Consider the following 12889-nt stretch of genomic DNA (forward strand, 5'->3'; position numbering starts at 1 on the left):
AAAGTTATGTATTAAAAGGGAGAGGCAATAGCTTTGATATAAAGATGTTCTTGGTAACAGATGCATTTACTTCCATTTTCCTGAAGCCTGGCCTATTGAACACACCTGAGGTGCAAGAACTTAAGGAATCAAAAAGGTGGTTCATGTCCCACCACCCTGGCAGTTATGTCTTTTATCTGTGACACGTGCGTGTGTGGTACAGATGTGCTATATCTGTTATATGCACTTTTGCTGTTTCCTGCCTTACCACTTAGGGGCTCTTGCAGAGAGGAGGGAGAGCACAGCAGTTGGGTGCGGTGGTCCCTGGGCAAGAACCAGTTCTCAGAAAGAAGGCACCAGACTTGTTTCTGAGAAAAGGAAGAAAGTACATCTGTGGAGAGAAGAATAAAAACTCATGAATGGTTTACCTTGTACTGAAAACAGCACAGTGTTGGTTCAATACCCATTTTATTGTGAACTTTACTGGAATCTGTGTAATAGAGAGAGTTGTGAATATAAGAGCTTAGTAGAGCTGCGTGTGAAGTATTTTTCTGACTCACAGGTATTTTGAGATTGGAAAGAGTTGTTTCAGTTTCTGTTCTTTCTCCACGTCCATTCTGTCTTCCATTTTGGTGAGTGCAAATAACTATTGCTAGGGTTTTGATCCGTTTTGTTTTCTTTTCCCTGATTTTCAGTGACTGACAGGTGGTTTCCTTCTAAGTGTAAAAAATTAGAAACCGTTGTGCCAACAAAACCTAATCACAACCAAAACGTCAGGTAGTCATGTCCTTGCTTTTGCCTACATATCAGAAAAAAGAAAACCTGCCATAAATACCCAGCAAAACAGGAACTGTATATAGGAATTAGAATAATTGAGTCATTTAGGTTGGAAAAGACCTTTAAGATCTGAGTCCAATTACCTAGACTAACTTGAAAAGGGACTCCAAAGTCACAAATCTCATTGAACGACCTTCTCACTTCAGTTTCAGCTGATGTCTTTCTCTTCCAAATTATTATAATTAAGAGTGCACCCATTAAATTTTTTTCATTTGTTAGATGGATGATGCTATTTTATAATGTGGCCAAATAATGTGCCCATTATGAATTTCAAGTCTGGTGCCAACAAAATGTCTGTAGCTCTTCTTAAACAGCGCTTGAAACCTCAGAAGGAAGGTCATTGAAACACAGTTTGGGAAGAAAGCCATATGAATTTAACCACTAACTGCCCATGTTTGGATGTCATTAGATTTCTGTCTGATGTATTCATGTCTGATGTTCATAAATACAGTGGAGGTAAAACAGGTAGAGATTATCCATGGATTTCAGCAAGAAAAGCATGTTCACCCCATGTGTGTAAACATCAGATACAGTCATAGCCAAATGAAGGCTAGAATTGTTTGGAAGGCAGAAAGAATGAAAACAGATGTGTCTGTACCTGCATTTTCCAAAGCAATGCTTTTAAATAACTTAATTAAACATCAGTGCTTTTAGGAAAACCAGTATTTCTGCTTTGGCTGCCACCTTACTTTGTAAGCATAGAATTCTTTTTTCTACTTTTGTGCCAGTTTGTTTTCACCTACTTGTGGAAATCTCAGATCTTTCCATCACACATTCATGTTACATTTGGTTTTATTTTTTTTGTCGTCCCTGCACACCCCCACACACCCCTCGATTTCTATCAGAATTTAAATGCCACCATAGTTGTTTTAAATAGGTTGTGGAAGTTGAGAAATTAACAAAAATTTCTTTGTAACAAGGTCAATTTCCAAGCACTATCTTGATATTGCAAGACACTCATCAAACTCCAGATGTTGGTTGTGGGGGGATAGATTAAAGTTGTGTGATTATCTATTCTGTCTTTTTATGTTGATCCAAAGAAGTCCCCTATAAGCTGGGACAAAGCTTTCTTATAACATCAGAGGAAAATTTTAGGACATCAGAATATGCATCTAACAAACTATTCAAGTCCAGCAGCACCAGAATTAGAAGCAAAGTAGCCAGTCATATTAAGTCTACTTTCATGATGCAGGGGTAAGAAAAAGGAGTTGAAAGTGATCATATTATGTATAGCAAAATGCATCTGATTGAAGAACTGTGGAACCGATTCTGTCCACTGGTAGCTAGGCATAACCTATGAGACTGTCTTTCCAATACATGAGGGTTTGGTTTCTTGGTTGTTTTTTGTTTTGGTTGTTTTGTTGTTGTTGTTGTTGTTTTGTTTTGTTTGTTTATATTGTGGGTGTCTCATAATTCTGGGCAAGTTTCTTGGTTTTCTTCTTAGTTGACACATGAAAAATGCTTATTACTTTTTTTCCAATAACACTGATAAAAGTTTTGTTTCGTTCTATAAACTCAGACCATACATTTATAAAATGTAAACATTTGGTACTAAAAGATGTACCAAAAACTTATTCACTATGTTTGTTTTAAATAAACATAAGGAAAGTGTGACCAAGATAAACAAACATTTCAACAGCATACCAAGATAGTCTGTTACTGAGGTGTCATTAAAAGAATGTTTGGTATTGCTCTATTATTGACTTATTTCTTTATACATCAATTTACACTGCCAGTTTTCTGTATCTTCTTATAATATAGTAATTATGATTACAATATCATGCATATGATTAAAAATTAGCATAGCTACAAGAGCTAGTTAGGGTGGGTCAATCTCTGATTAAATGCAAAAAGTGGATACACTGATGGAACAGCTCAGACTCCTGTCTGAACGAGACTTAGAAATTTTTGAGAGTTGAAAGCAGTTTGTGGAACTGTTTCTTCGGAAGCAGAATTTCTGAGATCAGACTTGAAGCTATTTGCATGGTTGTTTTGGCATGCCTTTGAGTCACTGAAGTAAGTGAAATTTTGGGCCCACTCATGTTTTTGATTTTTTTAAAGATTTCTGGGGTAGAAAGTCATGAATCATGGGTTTTATGGAAGTGAAAAACCTCTGACAGATTCATACAAGTGGCTGGGAAAGAAAGTCATTGCTCTTTTTAGATCTGATCTTAAAAATCTCATTTTCAGTGTGTTCTGATGTTCTGTCCATAATTAGCAGTGGCTTACAGACTTTAAGGATTTGCTATAAGGAGGTGAGAGCAGGATATCCCTTATGTATTCAATTTTAATGAATTGCTGCTGGGAAAAAAAAAGAAAAAAAGGCTATAGTTAAGCTGACCTGTGGGACAAGATTATTTAACAGAGTGTTTGTGGTATCAAGAAACTGTGTTCTAAGCATCCTTTGCCATGCTGTTCTGTAATGACAGAATTTACAGCCAACTAACAGTCTAGGCATCATGGTTCTATATCAGCCTGTCCTATGATCAATTTAGCTACAACAATTTGTTCCTAAAATGAATTTGTAGATATTACTGCTTTTTTAAGGTCATGAAATGTCTGTGAAAAAATCTAGTATGTTATGTTATCTATCTTTATAGCATGACTTCTGCATTTTTTCTCTAGGCTTTTGCAGTTGTGTTTAACATTTTTAGTGTTATGGATTTGTCTTGGTATCCTTCAATTAACAGCTTTTGTACAGCAGCTGATAAACAAGGAAATGGGTTATTCAGGATTTGGGATACTTTTAAAGAGATTGCTACATTTCTTTTATTGCAAAACTATTTAAACCATGAAAAAATATTTCCTTATTTTTGCTTTTCAGAAAACAAGCACTTTCTCCACATCTCCCCACCCCACCCACCCCCAAATTTGCCATTTCTCTTTTACCTGGGAAACATATCTCTCCTACTTCTCCTACTTCTCCTATCTCCTGATTCAAACCCACAAAATAACCCAGATGATCTATAAGGAAGTATTTTCACAAAAGATCTGTTGAAGTAAATGTGGCATAAATATGCACATGGTTTCAATTTCCTGAGCAGCACTGACATTTTTACTCAATTTCCTCTTAATCCTGCATCACTCACAACTCCCTTGCTTCTGGATGCCTTTCTCAGCAGCCAGGGGTGGGGTTAAAAAAACAGTGAAATGGAAGAGAGCTCAACCAGCTCATTCTGCGTAATAAAATCCATTCCACTGTGGTTCTAATTTCATCAACTAATACAAGTCAACATTGAATGTTAATGAGGAAAGGTTTCCAATTAGATACCGTATGACACTGACCCAGCTTTTCAGTCACCTTCAATTGTCAGCGATAAAAAGGACAGTTCAATATGATATGGATCATTCACTTCAAATCTCCACAACTCATTTATGACAAACACAACTAACAGAGCATAGGGAACTGCTGAATTGTTTTTCATTATGCTGGCACATTGGCTTTAGACTACAGTGGTAATGATCTTTAGAGGTTTTCCATACAGAGTGCCACTAATGAGCAAACCAGGATGGGGTGATGAGGTGATGGTGACCCACATTTTCAAGTGACAATACCAGCAACATGATGATGCTTAAAATTCCCTATTATTTCTGGAAAGTAATTCACTACCAGAGAGAAGAGAGAGTTAGAAGGCTAAGCTATTAAATAAAATGACTACAGAAACTGAATAGCTCATTAAAAATGAAAAGCTTTTGCAAAATACACCAGCCTTGTCTTTATCAGTCACTGTAAAATTTACTTCTGTCCATCTTTCTGTAGGCAGTTACTTAGGGCGGTATTGTCATAGGCTAGGAGATCTAGGGATGTGTTAAAATCCTGCAGAACTGTTTTTTCCACTGTGGTATTCCTCCACCTTTGAACCCAGAGCATATATGGGGAATAAAGATGGATAAAAGTAGATGTTAAATTCATTCCTGATCTTGGTCAGGGGCTTGCTACAGCCCAGTCGAATACAGGGCACTATCAAGACTATTGGTTGTAATGATAGCTTGTGATTTCTTAAAATGCTAAACACGGCAAGATGGTAAATTACAGGGCTGCTACAATTGCTACAATATGGGTACAAGGTAACTTAATAATGACATGTAAAAGCTATCTGGAGACTATAACATACAAGAGCCGTAGCTGATATTCTATTCTCTGAAACCGAGTAAAACTTTTACGTCAGTTATTGTGGTTGTTCCTTTCAAAATCTTCCTGAAACCTTTTTATTTCAGAATAGAATGAATTCCTTTTTATCATTTTGGAACCAAGAAAAATCCATAGAGATTTCTAAAGCCACATAAGATTTGAAAGCTTGATTTAATTTCTGCTCATATAAGGCATTTGCTGGAAAATACAGTCCAAGGATCAGAGTATTTGAGGAAGAAAGGAAGGCTAGGACAGTAAAAGAAAATGCACTGAGATTTGTTATGAGCAGAAACCAAACCGGAAAGATTTCCATCACACAGTATGTTACAAAATGAAATGAGTTTTAACCATATCAAAAGTTTTCAGCAGAAATGAGCTCAGTAAATGTCAGCTTAGCAAAATATGGGCATTACTATTTTTTCCAGTTAAGATTTGATTGTAGTGTCAGGCAGAGTAGACTGGTCAAATAAAAATTTTGTGTTGCTCTTCCACTAGAAAATCTGTGTATTTTAATTGCATGTCAAACAGGAGTGGGAAAAGCCCATATGTACTATGTCAAGCTGCTTTTTAAAATTGTATGAAAATTGTTGAATTTTAATGATTAAAATCTATTTTGCACATAATTTCCCATTTTTCTCTTTTGCAGCATAGCCTTGCAGATGTTCTTGTTACTGGAAAGAGTCATTAACCCTGTGGAAACACATTAGGAGTTCTATTCATGACTTCTATTTCTTTTTCTTGTTGTTTATAATCCATATTCAAATAATAGCAAGAAACTTGCTAGTGTAAGTTCATATGGGTTCCATAAAGCCATGCCAGTAGTTCTGATACATGGTTTCACATGTCCTTAGTTTTATCTTACATTGCAACCTTGCCTGAAATTAAGTGTACACTAGTGATTTCCCAGCATGATTAATCATTCCTTATTTACTTATTAATTTCAAAATCACAGCATATAATAATTCAGCCACATTCTTCCGAGAAAGTTCTGCACCATCCAGGTCTAAGGAATTCCTTTATCTTTCTTGCATCAATGGAAACAAAAACTTTCACTGAGCGGCATTTCTGCAGATGCACCCTATTAAAAATGGATCAGGAGACTTCAGCATGTTTCAATTTGAATGCTCTCATTAGCTGAAAGCCTGGTCATTTTCAGTATATAAGATGTAATGGTGGAAATTTGTCCAGTTTATGTGAATTAGATTGTGTATATATTCTCATTTTGTAGAGAGAGAGTTTTGGATCATTCACATGTAAACACTCATAAACCTGTCCTTTCTAATCTTAGTCTTTTGCATATATGTAATTGTTCGATAGGTCTGGCTGTGTAAACTTCAGACACAGTCAGCATAGAATACCATCTGCAAAAAGCAAGAAACAGGAAAAAGGAAAATAGTGAAGGTCTCCAGAAACTAAAGTGCTTGTATACTGCTGGGTATGAACTGTGGGTATCACGGTTAGAGGTCTCTTTTAGCAAGGGTGAAGGAAAAGGATGTCGTCTACAAATGTGGTTTTGGCTAGCAAGAAGTGTGCTGATTTTTCTGTAACATGACACCAAACTCTGAAGGCTTGTTTCCTTTGGTTTTGGGCATGGAAGGAGATAGGCTTCTGAAGAGTCTAGTTCAGAGCAGGATATATATCTTACATTGGGATTACTGTACAGAGAGCTGTTTGACCCAGATGGCTCTGTAGTCATGATGTAGCAGTGTGGCTATTCTTTGGGCATGCCAGGTGATCAGGCTGGTACTTGCGCTGGCCAAAAAGGTGACCAAGTTTGTACTGGAGTCCCTACACTTTCTTTGCTTGGTCTGGTCCCAGTGATCTTATGGGTGAATATATAACAGGAGCCACCATGCAGAGGGGCTTTGTTGCAGTCCAGAGGGCTCCAAGACACTTTTATCTGCTGCCACTTAAGTCCTATTACATAGTGGGTCAAAGCATGGGTGAGAGAAAGAGCTCACCTTGGTTCACTGTGCTACATAGATGTGTCCTGGGTTTCTTTGAAAAATTTCTTAGGTTTGAGCTGTTTAAAAATCATAGCTGAGACCTCTTCAGATCAAGGAGACTTGAAAGGATCTCCTTTGGCCCTTGCTTATGTGAGGTGACTGCCATTATTTGGTAGGAAAGGTGGGCTGATATAATACCCTGTGATTACATACACTGTAGGAATTTACTGCTTTTCCTACCTGCCTTTGATGCTATCATGCCCAGTACAGGAGTTGACTGTCCAGTACTGTAGCTTAAAACAACATACTTTGTTGAAGGATATATCCTTTAAGTTTCTTCCGTGAGACAAAAACTTTTTACTCAGAAATGTGTTGTTTATCCCAAGCATTTCACAGGAAAGACAGGGAGTGCTTGGATTTACTTTCTATACTGGATTACCAACACAAAATTGAAGACAAAGCTTTTTGATTTAAAATCTGTTTAATTTTTATGATATTGCAGGAGATATGCTCTGTGAAACCTACCCTTGTGCTATTGCATGGCTAGGATTTGTACAGAATTATTAAGCAGTGTCTTGTACTGATACACACAGATGGAAGAACTGCTAAATTTTATTTTAGGGACTGAGCCTGTGAATGTTTTGAATTCAGTTGTGAACTTCTGTGGCTTGTGCCAAAATACCGAGTCCCTCGGCTTGGAGGCAGCAGAACTACAAGTTACTACATAGTATTGTGCTGGAGTGTTATACCAATGCCTGTGGGAAACATGCTACCTAAGAAAACTGTTTGCAATTTCAGCTATTTTCTTTTAATGTTATTATTATTGTTATTCTTATCTTTTTAAAATCCCAATTCCAAACTACTTGTTCCACAGCCACTAACTTCACATAGTGAATCTTCACTATTCTCTTGATTTCAGTCTTCCAGAAAGAAAAAAGAAGAGCTAAGTATAGGTCACTACCCGGTGAATTTATGTCTCTGTGTTGCAAAAGTGACAACAGAAGACATGTTTGGCAAGTATTTTCCTTTCATGATGGACAAATGTGACTTGTAATAGATATGTAAGTTTGCAGATTGCTTCAGGATGTTTAAAGTACTTCACCTAATTGCTGAAATCTCTTTCACTCCTAATTTTTTTTGCAAGGTTATGTGCTTTTCAAAAGGGAGTTGAAATTAAGCAGAAATTTGTTTTAGCTTTATCTGTATCTAGCTTTTCTGTATCAAAGCAGACTTCTGGGGAATTTTCAGGATTTTTGGAAGGCTTTAAGTGCATTCTAGCTCTAAATTAGGTCAAACATATTCAAAGAATAGTCTTATTTTGTTTTGTTTTATAATTTTTGCTATTAGTTGCTGTTGAAAACAAATGGGGAAAAAAGCAAGCCACAGAAAAGTCAATAGAATTATTCTAAGCATAAAGCTGAATTCTGTGTAATTCAGGATTTTGGCAGAGTTTCAGAATGTTTTGCTTGAACTGCTTCATCTATCAGAAGTTAGAGTTAGCTTGGCAACAGAATAAATGTTCATCATACTTGGATAGGAAGTTATTAATTCCATAAAACATAACTGAAAAAAAATGAGTTACATTTCTTAAGCAGTATGACTACAGTCAACATAGCTGAATTCATAGTAAAACTCCTAGGATTCTCAAACTGTTAATCAGATTATTAGTGGATTAATAATGTGTTCTATCAAACCAATATAGGAACACATGGACCTGATTTTCCCCTCATTTTAACTGGGTGATTCCATTGTTGTCTGTGATGTTATGCTGATAAAAATAAATGCAGAGGTGAAAAGAAATTCAGGCCATCTTGTCTAAGGGCTTCAATTTACAAGGTGATTAATAGAATTAATAACAATGTCCTGTAAACTGTGGAATTTTTTGCAGACTATATTTTAAGAATGAAAAGTACAATTCCTCAGAAATTCTGGGGTGTTAATTTAATTTAAAAAAAAAAAATAAAAATCCTACACAGCCTTGGTGCAGAGGACCATGACAGAGGAAGATGGATTCGTTCTGCCACTCGTCATATTGCTAACAAGAAATATGATAGGATCAATGATTTTTAGGTCAGAAATCAGAATGAGCAAAACTGATACCCCTGTCTAAAATATTAACAACAACAAAAAAAATACCCATTGGCAGAAATCTTGCTATATCATGTCAGAAGATCTCTTTAGCTCCTTATCTGGTGTCTATGAGAAAATCAGGTGCTGTAAAGAACTTGAAATGGCTGCCATTCACGGCTTCACAGGACTCAGGGAATTATGTGTTGTGTATATCTGCCTAGAAATCACTGGACTTTTATACAAAGGTATTTCTGATTTCTTAGTGTAACATTTCAATCATTATAAAAATTCAAGTGTTATAAATTATTTCATATCTAATGGTTTGGTACTTTTGATGTTCAGGTCTCTGAAAACATCTTCCCTAAGGAAGCAACCATAACCGGTAAAGTTTCTTGTGGATTTCTTTCCTAGCTGAAGGACAAATTTAACTCAAGTATACTATGATTGCAAGATGAGCTCATACTTTATTAAACATCTGATACTCCACCTGGAAGAAAGGAGGGAAAGAGTGTCAGAATGAGAGAGGTTATGAATGTGGAAAATGAGCTTCAGTCCGCATTGCCACTTTATTAGATGCTAGAGATTCCACAACAATAAGTGCTGCCAGCATGAGCACATCTTGAACACATATTCTCTGGTGTATGATAAATGGCATAAACTCACTGAAGAATTTGCCACATTCAGGGAATACTCAGGAGTGCTCTCTGTTGTGGATTCTCCTGTGGCTAATCAAAGCTGAGCTCCTGTTGTAATGTAACCGTCAGTTATATTGACCACAGTGTCAGTCCACCACTATATACAAACACATTGGAGACCAGGTACCACTCATTGTGGTGCTCTCCCGAGCATATTGCTTGATGTTGGAAAAGGTTAAAAAACAGGCTGCACTCTTTCCCTAGATGACAGAAATATATGTGTATTTCTTTTTGTAGTTACCCAGTTTTCATTAAATTCACAGGGATTTAATGTCTTTGAGAGCTCTGCTTCTGGAAATTTTACTTGAAATTTGCCTCTGAATTGAACATTTGTGGGGAAGAGGGAGCTAGCAGAAAGGTACAGTGTGATTGCCTGGTTTAGGAAACAGGCTAGTACTTTCCCCTCTTGCTCCTTTGCAAGAGGAGAGCAAGGGATATAGGAGGGTCTGAAAAGATGACTGCAAGTTTTTGAAATTTACAGCACCTCAGAAGAAAAGAGACAAAGTGTTTTGTGTCTGCTTCTACTAAAATATGCCTGCAAAGCATATATAAAGAGTGCCCAATGATTGGCTTAAATAAATACTTTATACCACCACATCAAATGCTGTTAGTTAATTACACAATTGTATGACAATGAAGTCATACAATGTTTCCATTTTAACCTTTCATTTTTATGCTTTTTCCTAAATGTTGTGCCTGTACGGATTTTTTCCCAATTATTTAACTTCTTCTTGGTGATTACTATTATTTGTTTGCTTGAGCTTAAATAATTATTCCATTTCAGTCAAGGTAAGGCTAGAAATTTATTTGACATATAAATTTATGAAAGTTTTTTTCCTTCAAAAAACACCTGTGCTGTTCATTCTGGTAAACAGCAGTTTGGTTTGGAAATTGCCCCAAACAGGCAGATATTTCTGTAATTACGCATAAGAAAAGTGGCTTTGCTTTGATCTATTTGGGTATTTAGTGGAACTGGATATTGAATATGCATAGTAAATTCTGTCATCAAGATCAAAACATGTGCAGATAAGACTACTGGGCTGCTGAAGTTCAAAGTTCAGGCTCTGTTCTGTAAACTGTCTTGACTCTATGGAAAAGGATTTGCAATAACACCTAGATGGATGCTGTGTGTCTGTTTATGCATTAACCTCCCTCAGACTAGAAAACTAGAAAAATGCTTTTGTGAATGTCTAAAAGATCATGTAAATAAGGACAATGACTGCACATTTGTAGGAAAGACCATGTAATATAATGTATGTGCATGAATATCATAGGATTGGTGTCTACAATGATGTCTTGGAAGTGCTACCTGTAGAAGAAAATAGTCTGGTCCCTACGGTTCCCAGAACCCTTTGAGGTCTGAAAATCCCAAGAGGGTTACATCATGACATCCAGAATGTGAGATAATTTTATAGGCATTCTTGAGATGGTATAAATAAAGATGAGTCATTGCTTTTACCTTCACAAGTCACTGGTAATGAATGCCTGCCTTTGAATCAATGACGTAAAGGTAGGAGTGCCTTACATTTCATCATCTCTTTCCATCTGGTTCCTGTCTTTCACACTCTCCTAAATTCCAGATGATAGCCTTTGTGTCATAATATTTACAATAAGGTGAACAACCTTCCCTTTATCTTTTCATTTCCACCCAGTTTCTCCTGTCCATTATGTAATGGGTAAGCATGTTTGACTGGAAGGACATGCAAATACAGGCCTTCCCATAACAGTGTAATGTGTTACCTGATGGGGTAATTGACTGCTAGGATTTTGAACACATACATAATTGAACTTCTGAAATTGAGTGAAACCTCCTGGTTATTACTCCTGTCCTTTCTCTCACATCAGTGGCACAGATTGGCAGATGTTTATTTAGTATTTCTAGTAAGACAGAAGGTGGAAACCTTGCCCATAGAGCTTAAGGACTACTTTTTCAAACCCCAGCAGAAACATCAGGCAGAAGTTCGTATAGACTTAAGAGTCTTTTGGTGTCCTAGCTGAAATGATGCAACAAAATTAAAGCAATCAAAGGCTGCTGCTGTTATTTTTGCTGTTATTATTTTTGCTGTTGAACTAGTAACAGTTTTTACTATTATCATAAGTAGTAGCTTATGATGTTTTTTGTAGGATGAGTCTCCTGTTCAATGGTCAGTGAAACAGATCAAGGATCTATATTGATTTCAACTGCACATATTCAACCTTTATATGAATTATCATTCTCAGCTGCAGTGTTATTTATTCTGGTTTTGCAGCCTGGAGGTATTGTACTCACCCATCTTCCACTGTGTAAGGGAATGATTATGTTTATTTGATTCTCTTCTCTAAGTGCAGAAGTGTAACTTAGGTAAATTAAATTAATAGCAGCAACACATGAATTTTACCATTTTACATGAGATTTGTAGTAGTAGTGGTTAGCACCTGACAATTACTTAGAGCAATTGCTGGTAATTAAATACAGTTTTGTTTCCTGTACTCAGAAATATATTTAGTTTTGTACTTACGGATGACATTATTCCCTGGAAATATGTTGGTTCTGTAATTAAAATTAATATTGGTGGCAGTTACTTGGTAAAATGTAAGTAATTCTTAGGAAACATAAGGAACAAGTAAGTGATTTACAGTATGTAGTAACAAACACATTATTACACATATATAGTGTGTCAGGTCACAGTTAAGAGCTGCTGCGGTATTAAAGCTTCCGAAGGTTGGCTGGTCTCTGCAATGTAACTGTGCCACTTCTGTCTCTGTTACATTGCACCTAACTCAGCAGGGCTTTGTGAGACATCTGTTTTTGAAAATGTTGTCTTTTGTGTACTAGTTTATGTCCAGAGCTAGTATCTTAACAACTTGTAGTCATTAAAGATCCTAATTCTGCTTAAGGGATAGGTGTTTTAATTATTGTTTGAGATGCCTCTTTTTGCCCACCCTGAACTTCCATCCGTGGCTGGCTGGAATCTCTCTGTTTCCTTGCAAGGCTACACCATGGAGCAGCTGTTGCTCTCTGTAGTGTGCTGAACCATTTGTTCTTCAAAATCTTCTCTGAGATTTGCTGGAACAAAATCTGGAACAGTTTGATAAATGTGTCTTGCATGATCACCTTCCAGAGAGCAAACAAATGATTTTTTGTTTTATACAGGGAAATCAGACTCAGATCTAAAAGTGCTGAGGATGAAATTTTGCTGAGAAGCTGCGTCATAAGAGCTCTGTGGAGTATTTTCTGTGCCTTGGATCTT

Source organism: Falco punctatus, assembly GCF_963210335.1.
Source record: "Falco punctatus genome assembly, chromosome: Z".
Taxonomy (NCBI): Eukaryota; Metazoa; Chordata; class Aves; order Falconiformes; family Falconidae; genus Falco; species Falco punctatus.